Below are 9,996 nucleotides of genomic sequence, written 5' to 3'. Positions count from 1 at the left end.
GGAAAGAAGTTCTAGAATTAAGGGAGGAAAGTAGATGTACTGGACTTGGGTCTAAGACTAGACAGGGATCAGTACAGGAAATAATCTGTCACTGCTGTAATAATGCTCACAGCTCAATTACATTCAACCTTCTGAAGGAAAATGAAAGCCAAAAACGAAAAAAACAAACCCATCACATTATTACTCAGTTTCAGAGAATGAAACTATGATCAAATCAACGTGTGCATTAAGTTAAAATTGAAAGTATTATTTAAAATAGTTTGTAACTTGTAGGAAATCTGGAAATGCTTTAAACACACTAATGGAAGGGCAGGAAAATGTCACATATCGAAGATTAGGAGTGCATATAAAAACTTTTGCATCCATTTTCTAAAGTAAAAGAAGCAAAAGCAGGGGGCGGGGAGGGAAGTAGGCAAAAGATTGTTCAAGTGAGAGCAGGGAAGACCTCAAAGTGTGACAGGTCAGGTGTAAATAAGAAGCCAGTCAGAGGATAAAGGAATTCAAGAAACAGTACAAAAAAGACTGCAATCCAGAAATAAAAGCTTTTTTATACATGAAAGGCAGAAGGTCAACTGGAGGATCAATGGGATTGCTTGATGATCAGGGTGCTCACAGGGAAGAAAGGAGATCTGGAGACTCAATGAATTCTTTGCTTTGGTCTTTGTTGAAACATAGACATTTCCACTGTCATCATGTCTTTTGAAGCAAAGAGGTGAGATATGCAGTATTAGATCAAATAGTAGTCAGGGGACAGGATGTTCTGCCTGATAGTCTGGATATAAGTACATTATTGAAACTTTATGGCACCCATGGTAAGGGTCTGAAGAAACTCAAGGGAATAAAATGTACCTAAATGTGAAATAAGTATTGTATTCCTTCTTTACTAGTAGTGAATTTCATTCTTGCTTCCATTCTAATGAAACTGTCTGGGACACCCTACAATATATTGATGGGAGAATCTCATTCATACTGGTGAACTCCAGAAGTTGTAGGATCATTTACCGCTTCATACGGCGAATGGAGTAAAGCATTCTGTTTTCTATCATATGCTTGGCTGTTCGAACGTATAAAAAGCACCAGGGAAAAAACTAACACACATAGCTTGTTTAGACTTTCAGGGAGTCAGTTAAAAAGTTTCACAACAAAGCTATTCTGAACTATACCACAAGATTAGGAGGAATATTTTGTCAGACATAGGTATTAATAGAGAGAACAAGAAGTAGAATGTGTGAGCCTGATGCTGATAGAGACTTGTAAACAGTGAAACCTCTCTAGGGATTTCTGCTGGAAATCTTTATTAAACATGTTTATAGATAATCTGCAAGAGCAAGTACACAATAAAATTTCTAGGGGCATAAGACTCAGGTTTTTTGGCTAGTGAAATTATAAATCAACAATAATAAGCTTTTACAAGATTCTATGACTGGGCAAGAAAGTGGCAAGGGAGGCTCTGGTGTTTTGAGACGTGCTCTCCATTTAGGGAAGAAGGAACTAGACTAAATTTTGTAAAATTGTGGGCTCTGTATTAATTTTGGAAACTCGGTTTTATTTAGGAACCAAGAAGAGAAAGGAATAACTGTAGTCACATCCTTCTGAGTAGGCCAGCAGAATGTTGGGATGTTCAGAAAACAAAGGTACACCTGAAGGAAAATCATTGTGCCTGTGCATTCTTTAGATTTAGACAGTCATATCTCAAAAGGAAGAAGGAATATGAGAAGGACTTGGATTCAGATTCTGACTCCATCCTCAAAGGGTTGTTATAGGGATCAAGTTAAATACTTATGAAAGTGACTGGTACAATGATTCTGCATTGAATGCAGAATCCCAGAAGAGACATGATGAAGTTAGACTTCCTGGTTGGGGAAAGTCATTCAGGCCAGGATGGCCTTGAGCTCTTCATCCTCTTACTTCAGCCTCCCTGAGTTGCTAGGACTAGGGGCACATGCCACTGCATCTGGTCTTCAGGTTGCATCAGGAATTGGACTTGGATCTCCTGTGTGGTCCCAGCCTGCAGAGCACAGCCTTATAGTAGTACCTACCACCTCGGTTGGGCTGTATGCAGATTTCATGTGATCCATGAACTTAGAGTAGTTCTTACATTGTTTTAATGGTTATAAAAAGGTAAATTGTAACAAATATTACATGCAATTCAAATTTCAGCTTCATAAATAAAGTTCTGTTTAATCACAGTCACACTTACTCAGTTACGTATTGTCTGTCTGCTTTTGTGCTACAACAGCAGAGTTGAGTAGTTGCAACAGAGACTCTATAATAGCCTGGAAAGCTGAAAATATTTGCCATGAGCCCTTCACAGGAGTTTGTTGGCACTAATTTACAGTTTTCAGAGACCCAGTAAACATTACTCTGTAGTCCCCCTTGGGCTTTCTTTCTCTCTCCAAGTTTTACCTTGAATTCTACTTCTTTTATGATCCTCAAAAGTTTTCATTCCTCTTTATCTATCACATGCTAATATTTGATAGATTATATAGTTTTCTAATTCTTTCATTTATATTCAGTTGTATCTTTTTTTTTTTTCTGTGTGTAGATATATAGTTTTTGAAGGCAGGAATCATATAATGTATTTAACAACATACCCCTCGGCTAAGGATTGGGCACATACACTCATTAGGTACTTGCCAAGTATAACTGACCTTCACAGTTTTCACCAGAAGTAGATTCTGTGTCCTCCAGTGTTCATATATGGAGCCATGAGGAAGACAAGATTATAATATACAAATAATTTGTGTAATTACTATTTTAATTGTGGTTTGTACAGAGAAAAGAGGAAGCCTAGATGAACAAGTAAACAGAGTCAATGAAAGATTTACATAGGAAATAAAGTGTGATCTAGATTTTGAAGCCTGAGTACAACTATGGCAGGTGAATAAGGGAGAATGGAGAGAAGGGGGCTTGAGCATTCTTGGCCTGTGTGTATATGAGGGAGGAAGAAAAGAACCTAGTCAGGTGAGCTCTCGTTTAATTTCCTCCCCCACAGGGGTATAAATGCTATCCTAAATCTGATGTATTAATATCGCCAATACTTTATTCTTATGTTACAAATAATATCTTTAAACAAAGCATTTGTGTGCTTGTTGGAGAAAGGCAGAGAGAAGGAAAGTGAGAAATCTCCCCACACCTCCTGAGGTGTGGTCATGCTGCAATCTGTTCTTCTCTGTTCTTGAGGAATCTTGAGCATGCAACATACAGGTGCCCAGTGTGATTTTCAGGCCAATGAGTCCGGAACTTGAATGTGATCAGCTGTGTGGGAGTACAGCCATGTAATCACTAGGCTATTTGCTAGCCCTTATTTTTATTTTTTTCCAGGTACATTGATTTAGCCATTGCTCTGGTGTCTTAGTATTAGGTCACTGGGGAACAGCAGATGGCATAATGGTTATGTCACTAAACTCCTACGTAGTTGGCCAGAGTTTGAGTCCTGGACCCGGTGGCTTAAAACTCATGTGGGGTACATGTGCCCAAGATCCTGAGAGGAGAATAGAGAAAAAGGGATTGTGGTGTGGACATCCCCCCAGGGGTTATTTCATTCCTCTAACACAGACTTTTGTGTTTTTGTCAATGGTGATTTTTTGTTGTGTGAATTAACAGTGAACTCAGGATGATCTCATTATTTTGGTTCAGTGAGAGCCAATACTTCTGCTCCAGTATCATTTACTCTACTATTGTTCTTTTTTAAAATATAATTTCATGTATTTATTTCCATGAATATCTAGGAAGGATAATATTGGGCTGGCAGAAAAGTCATGATGTCTTTTTCTATGTAAAAAATGCATCATTACTTCTCTGCTGACCCAGGAGATAATAGTTTTTATGTTAATGTCTTACTTATAAATTGCACTTTGAGTAAAAATAGTTGCTTCTTTGAAAGAGTGAATCATACTCATCATTATCATTTTTTCATTTGTTAGATTATAAATTATTTTGATTGTTGTTGTGGTATATGTCTTCTGAGCTCTCTGTGGATAATATCATGCCTGTCTGATAGCTGTTTTAACTAGTCTATTTCAGTTTGCCTTGCAATTTCATTTTTAGTTTTAATGTATAAAATGTTATATTTAATAATTTTATGACCTTTTTTATTATGTTTGTACTTAAAAATGTTTTTCATCCTGAACTCTTTTTTTTTTTTTTTTGCACCAATACTTCATATTTTGACCAAAAGAATAGATCCTGGGAGGAAGTGAAAAATGCAAAATCAAATGACCAAAAAATGCTGAACAAACAGCATTATTAATATACAAAATATTTATATTACTGAACTAGTAACAGGTGATGTTCTCCGTGTCTGTAAAACTTTGGAACCACATAACTGATTTGTTAAATCTAGTCCATGCCAGCTTCCAAAACCAGAAAAGATTTTAGTTAGCTTCGTTCTTTGTTGCCTCATCAAAGTTTTCTACAAGATCTGGAACATCGTCATCCTCTTCATTGATGTCTTCTGGTTTTGGTGCTTTGCTATCCAAGACTTGCCGTGGGAACTGTTCAGCTAATTTCCTAAGGCTTGTTAAGCTGTCTGCACCAAGCTGATTTAATATTCCAGGAAGCATTTCTGTGATTGGTTTGGCTTCTGCATGACCAGTAATTGCAAAGGTATTAGCAGAGAGGGAAGCTTGGACTTTGGGATTGTTGAAATGAATAACTGTCCCAGCATCTTTAATCATGTTCGCCTCTTTGATACCAGCTATATTATTGACGGCTGTCAATAATAACTGCAGTTTTTTTAGAGAACTCTGAAGTTTTTTGTCATCAGCTGTAGCTGTTCTGTGTACCACCTTCTTCTTTCTGCGAGCTGTACCCTGAAGCAGGGAGGGTCCTCCAACACCAGCACGGGGAAAGAACAAGATGGCTGCCTCAGCGGAGACAGAGAGAAAGATGACCGCCCATCCTGAACTCTTAACAACAATTGATCTTGGTCTCTTTCAGTCAAATTTTTATGATTTCACTTTAAAAATTTTAAAGATTGTTGCCATAGGGCGTCTGCACTCATAGAAGAGAGACAGTGAGAGGGAAAGTGAGAAATCACCCATGGGGGGATGGCCACACTGCAATCCCTTCTCCTCTATCCTCCTCCTGGGATTTTGTACATGCACACATACATGCCCAGTGTAATTTTCAAGCTGACAGCTCCAGGATTGGAACTGCAGTTGGCCATGTGGGAGTCCAATGCCTTTACCACTATGTTGCCCATTTAAATTTTTATATGTTTACTTTCCCCCATTTAAGCAAAAATATTTCTTTTCCCTTGAATAGATTATTATATTTATTTTGAAATTCAGCATAATATACTAATAATAGTGTGACTGGTTTTTTTTTTACTACCCTTCCAAGATTCTTGAAGCCTTTATAAGCATTATCTCGTTAATTCACACAACACCCTTGTGGGTTAGGTAATAACTGTGATCAGAGTTCCACATACTGTTTTGAGAAAATCTCTAGAATAAATAAGGCTTAATTTTGTCAACAAAAGATTTGTAGAGTCTTTAATGACTAGCTGACATCACAGTTAGAGTTTGGTGTAAAACATAGTTCTCTTTAATGGCAGCTTTGCAACTTTAATCTTTTGTTTTCTGTCTTCATTTTTAATCTGTGGAAAACTTGCTACTCTCGTACATCTTTCTTAAATGACATAAAGTGGATTATCATTGAAGAATACAGAAGATTTAAAATTTCGTTTCAGAGGTCCTCAACCCTAGTTGCACATTAAAGTCACTTGAAAAGCTTTTTTTCTTTTTATTTTTTTAAAAATAATTCTCAACTTTTACTTACTAAAATCGCTGTTTAATTATTCTGTGGTGGGGTGGCATTGAGAATTTTTTTAAAAAAATCCTCTAATTTCCAGCCCTAGCAGAAGACCATTGTTTTATGTCAGTGGGTCTCAAAGTGTGGTCCCCAGACTTGCTGCATCACCTGGGGACCTGTTAGAAATGTAAATTATCAGGCCGCATCCCAATCTGTGTGCTTAAAAAAGAAAAAAAGAAAAAGAAAAACCTTTTTTATTTTTAGATAATTGTGAATCAACATACAATTGAAAGATATCTGATTTCAGCAGTTTTACACGCATGCTGTGTGTATTTAGTCCTCCTCAGTTTTCTCACAGCTGTACTGTCACTTCCGTCAAGATACAACAGCAATCACGGTTTACTACACTTCCAGGTGACGCTTACGCAGCTGAGGTTTGAGAACCACTTTTAAAATGAAACTACAGGATCAGGAATGGACTTTTTTTGTTTTATTTTTTTCAGGATGAGTCTAACTACTCAAAGTGTGCTGAGAGACCAGCAGGTAGAGATCTTACCTGGGACATTAGTACAGACTCTCAGATCCTATCCTGCCCCTAATGAAGCACAGTCTGTATCTTACCAGGATCCCCAGATAATTTCTGTACATATTGAAATTGAAGGTACCTGATTTGCGGGTAAAGAGACAAAACTAAAAATCGATCAAACAAATGAGGAAAAACAAATCAGCTTATGAACTTGGGTTTCAAATATTTATTCTTATAGTAAATATCTCTTGTAGTGGAAATAATTCTTTTATAGAAAAGATCATTTCAGTCTTTAAGCAAAACTACTATCAGTTTCCCTGCCTTATATTTTAGTCATTTTAGGGTCATTGTGCTGTTACTTTTCTCTGATGCTTCATTAAAGCAAACAAACAAAAACTATATATAGTATGTAAAATTTGAAGTTTTCCTTTTAATTAGTGTTGATATTACACCATCTTAAGTATTGAAAATATCACAACCATGAGCAGCTTCGTCGTCAAACTTGAATGTGTCTGAGCTCTGTTGTCCAATCTCTGTTTTATACTTCAGTCACTCCTGACTAACCTAGAGATAGAATGCTTGTCTTGGGTTCACACAGCTCTTTTGATGACTTGTCACTATTTTCTGCTTTCATTGTTATGGTATTTTGGGAATCTGAGAAAGAATTTTAAAGAAAATTTCCTGCATTGGGGAAACAAACAAGACTTGGGTGTTGGGGAGGGGGATTGCTCTGTTAACATACAGATTTGTTTTTAGGCCATTTTCCATGTTCTCATTCTCCTTTCTCTATCCCTAACAAACAAATGAGAATATTTACAACATTTTCCTTTCCTCTTCCCTCCCTCCCTTCCACACTATGTAAGACGGAAGGACTTCCTAGCTTAACCTGGTGGGAAGCAATGTCTAGTAGGACTGGATAGAGGTGCAGCTACTGAAGCTGAGTTCAGGAGGCTGAATGAGAATTTGTGAAACAGATCTGTCAGTCAGGAGTACTGCGGATATTGGACTTCAGTCCTGGAGTTCAAATGAGGGTGCTATGTACAGCAGTGTGGGGAGAGGGCAAAGAAGGGACGGAGAGGCAGGAAAAGCAAAGGGTGAAAGGGACAGGAAGGAAATAGAGATTCTGGAGCTTAGTGAGAGATGACCCTGGAGGAGAGGTCACCTGGCTGACGCAGTCATCGTGCGGGGACCTGGCTCATTCTAGAGATACAGAGCCTACATGAGTGGGAGTGAAAGGAAATTCTTTGGTCACGTCGTCCTCTTCTGTTTGACCAAACTGAATGAAAGCAAGGGAACTGGGCTTTGCAGTCTGTAGGCTCAGTGTCAAGAGCCCTGAGTGGGGCAGAGAAGGCTGAGGATAGATGGAGACTGGGAGTATAAAGTAAGATAACCAGGACAGGAGCCAGGTGGTAGCTCGGTTGCAACACAGCTGCACCCACATGGGAAGGGTCCTGGGATCTGCCTGTACATGTGGGGAGCTGGTGTGCTTATGATCTGGGCTGCCCAAGACTGGGGGTGCATTGCTGAGGGTGCCTATCTCTCTCTATTATGGAAATAAGTAAACCTAAACTAAACTAAAAAAAAAAAAACCCTAATAAACCCTAAAATAAACAAAAAGACAACAACAAAATAGAAGGTGAAGGAAGAATGATAATTTTGGAGAGAAGGAATGTTATATGCTAATGCACAAAGATTGGCAACTCTGGAAAATGACGAGCCTTGGAAGCAGGGAATGTGAAAGGAATGTGGTAGCAGATGAGGCTGGATAAATAATGATAGTAACTGATATGTCTGATGCCAGGCATTCAGCTAGCATGTAACTTCTTTCTTTCAATCCATGTGAGATTATGAGATTGACCCTATCATGTAGCAATAATGACTCTTGTCCACAAATGCATATACTATTTTTTTAAAATACATTGACTTAGATTTGGACCTGAGCCTTTACCCTCATTGGGAAATTTTACCTCAGACTTAAGTTTGGCACTTGCTTCTCCACAGAGTTGTATAGAAATCCAGTCGATTTTCATGGTGACTAGATAAATAAAGGACTCAAATCTCCAGGCTGGTAGATTGTGCTTATCTCCTCTTTATTACTAAGAATAGTCCTTGAAGTCCCTGGATTCTTGAGCCCTGTGTGGGACATTAGGGTCTTTGTGGAAGGTGTGAGTCCCCCTGAGGTATCCACCCCTTTGTATCAATAGTTTTTTTATTATTCTTAATGTCATAAATGGCATCATAATCTTTTGGTAAGAGTTTTAATCTTTTTGACAAGGTAAGACTCTTTTATTTATATCAATAATAACTTATGGCAGTTAAAAAAGTTTATTTTATTCATTACAGTAACCATGCATGCATGCATGAAAGAGAAAGAGGAAGAAAGAGAAACACCATTGATAAGGTCTCACTGTGGCATGATCTCGTTCCCCAGCGCTCTAGCTCAACAGGATCCTGGGCATGCACATGTGCTCAGTGTGTTTTTCAAGCCAGCTAGGGAACTGGACTTGTGGTCAGTTAACTGGCTGCCAGCACTGCAGTTTACTTAGCTACCAACTGTGCCACCAGGCTACCACCAATTAAAAGCAATTTTTTTTGACAGTATTTCCCTATTGTGTTCCTCCTGCCTTAGCCTCCTGAGCAGCTGAGATTCAGATGCCTGCCGCTGTGCATGGCTTTTAGAGTGGGCTGGGAATCAAACCTAGGTCTTCCATATGGCCTCAGCCTAGTGAGTAGAGGCATCTTCCAGTGGACTGCCATGACTGGACCTACGACAATTTTTTATTGCTATGTTTTGTAATCAATTCTACTTTTGGGAAATATAAACAGTTTGTGTTCCTTAGAGACTGTGAGAGTCTCCCTTTTACTACTAACCCTTTTGAGCAGAGGTCAACAAACTTTTTGTTAAAGAGCCATAAATAATTTAGGCTCTTCAGGCCACGAGGCAAAATTGAAGATATTATGCAAGTACTTATACAATAAAAGAGACAACAAATATCATAAAATTTTAATAGATTAAATTAAAAATATAATAATACAATAGTTTGGTGCAATTTAAAAATATAATACAGACTTACTGCAGCGAAGAATGGAATTCTTTTGGGAGAGGATTATGCTTCACTTAATTGAGGTGCAAAGTTATGTTCCCTATCATCAGAGTCGATTACAAATGTTTATCTCTTCATGCTGATCTGGAATAAGAATTTCCATACTTATCTTTGAAAATGTCTTTTCATGCGGAAAGGTGCTGCCAAATAATGGTAACAATCCACAAGCGTATGATTTTAATTGAGCATATTCATTGCCTGGAAGGCGTTTGTAGAATTTATTAGATTTTTCTCTTGGTATTTTCCTTTTACATGTCATTATATTGTAGATTAATCATTTCCAATTGAAAATTAGGTGGAAACTCCTCAATTGCATCGTTAAATGGATTTTGAAATATGGAAATTTCCTTTGCACTTGCATCAAACTACAGCAGTTTGAGCTCAGAAAATATATCTGCTCCAAATTTGTGTGGGAATGGAAATTTCACTTTTCGTTTTATCTTTTGACAGCACAGGAAGTATATAAAGCATCTTGACATTAGTTGCAATTCAAACAACATTAGTTGTCATCAAAATGACTTTATCGTCATAAAAGTTTTGCATGTAAAGTGCTGCTTTGCCTTGAAATTTTAAATCAAATTTATTAAAAAAATATTACGAAGTCCACAG

General features: G+C 37.7%; 1 protein-coding gene and 1 pseudogene across 1 annotated transcript in view; one reads left to right on the top strand and one right to left on the bottom strand.

The window, feature by feature from the left end:
• Positions 1–9,996, top strand: part of SUGCT (succinyl-CoA:glutarate-CoA transferase) — a gene marked incomplete at its 5' end in the record, with an annotated part of 825,119 nt that overhangs the window by 187,372 nt on the left and 627,751 nt on the right.
• Positions 4,173–8,313, bottom strand: LOC102496477 (transcription factor BTF3 homolog 4 pseudogene; annotated as a pseudogene).

This window comes from Tupaia chinensis, unplaced genomic scaffold (genome assembly GCF_000334495.1).
Source record: "Tupaia chinensis unplaced genomic scaffold, TupChi_1.0 Scaffold000088_1, whole genome shotgun sequence".
Lineage (NCBI taxonomy): Eukaryota > Metazoa > Chordata > Mammalia > Scandentia > Tupaiidae > Tupaia > Tupaia belangeri.
The sequence above is the reverse complement of the archived record's forward strand: the minus strand, read 5'-3'. Positions and strand labels throughout refer to the sequence as shown.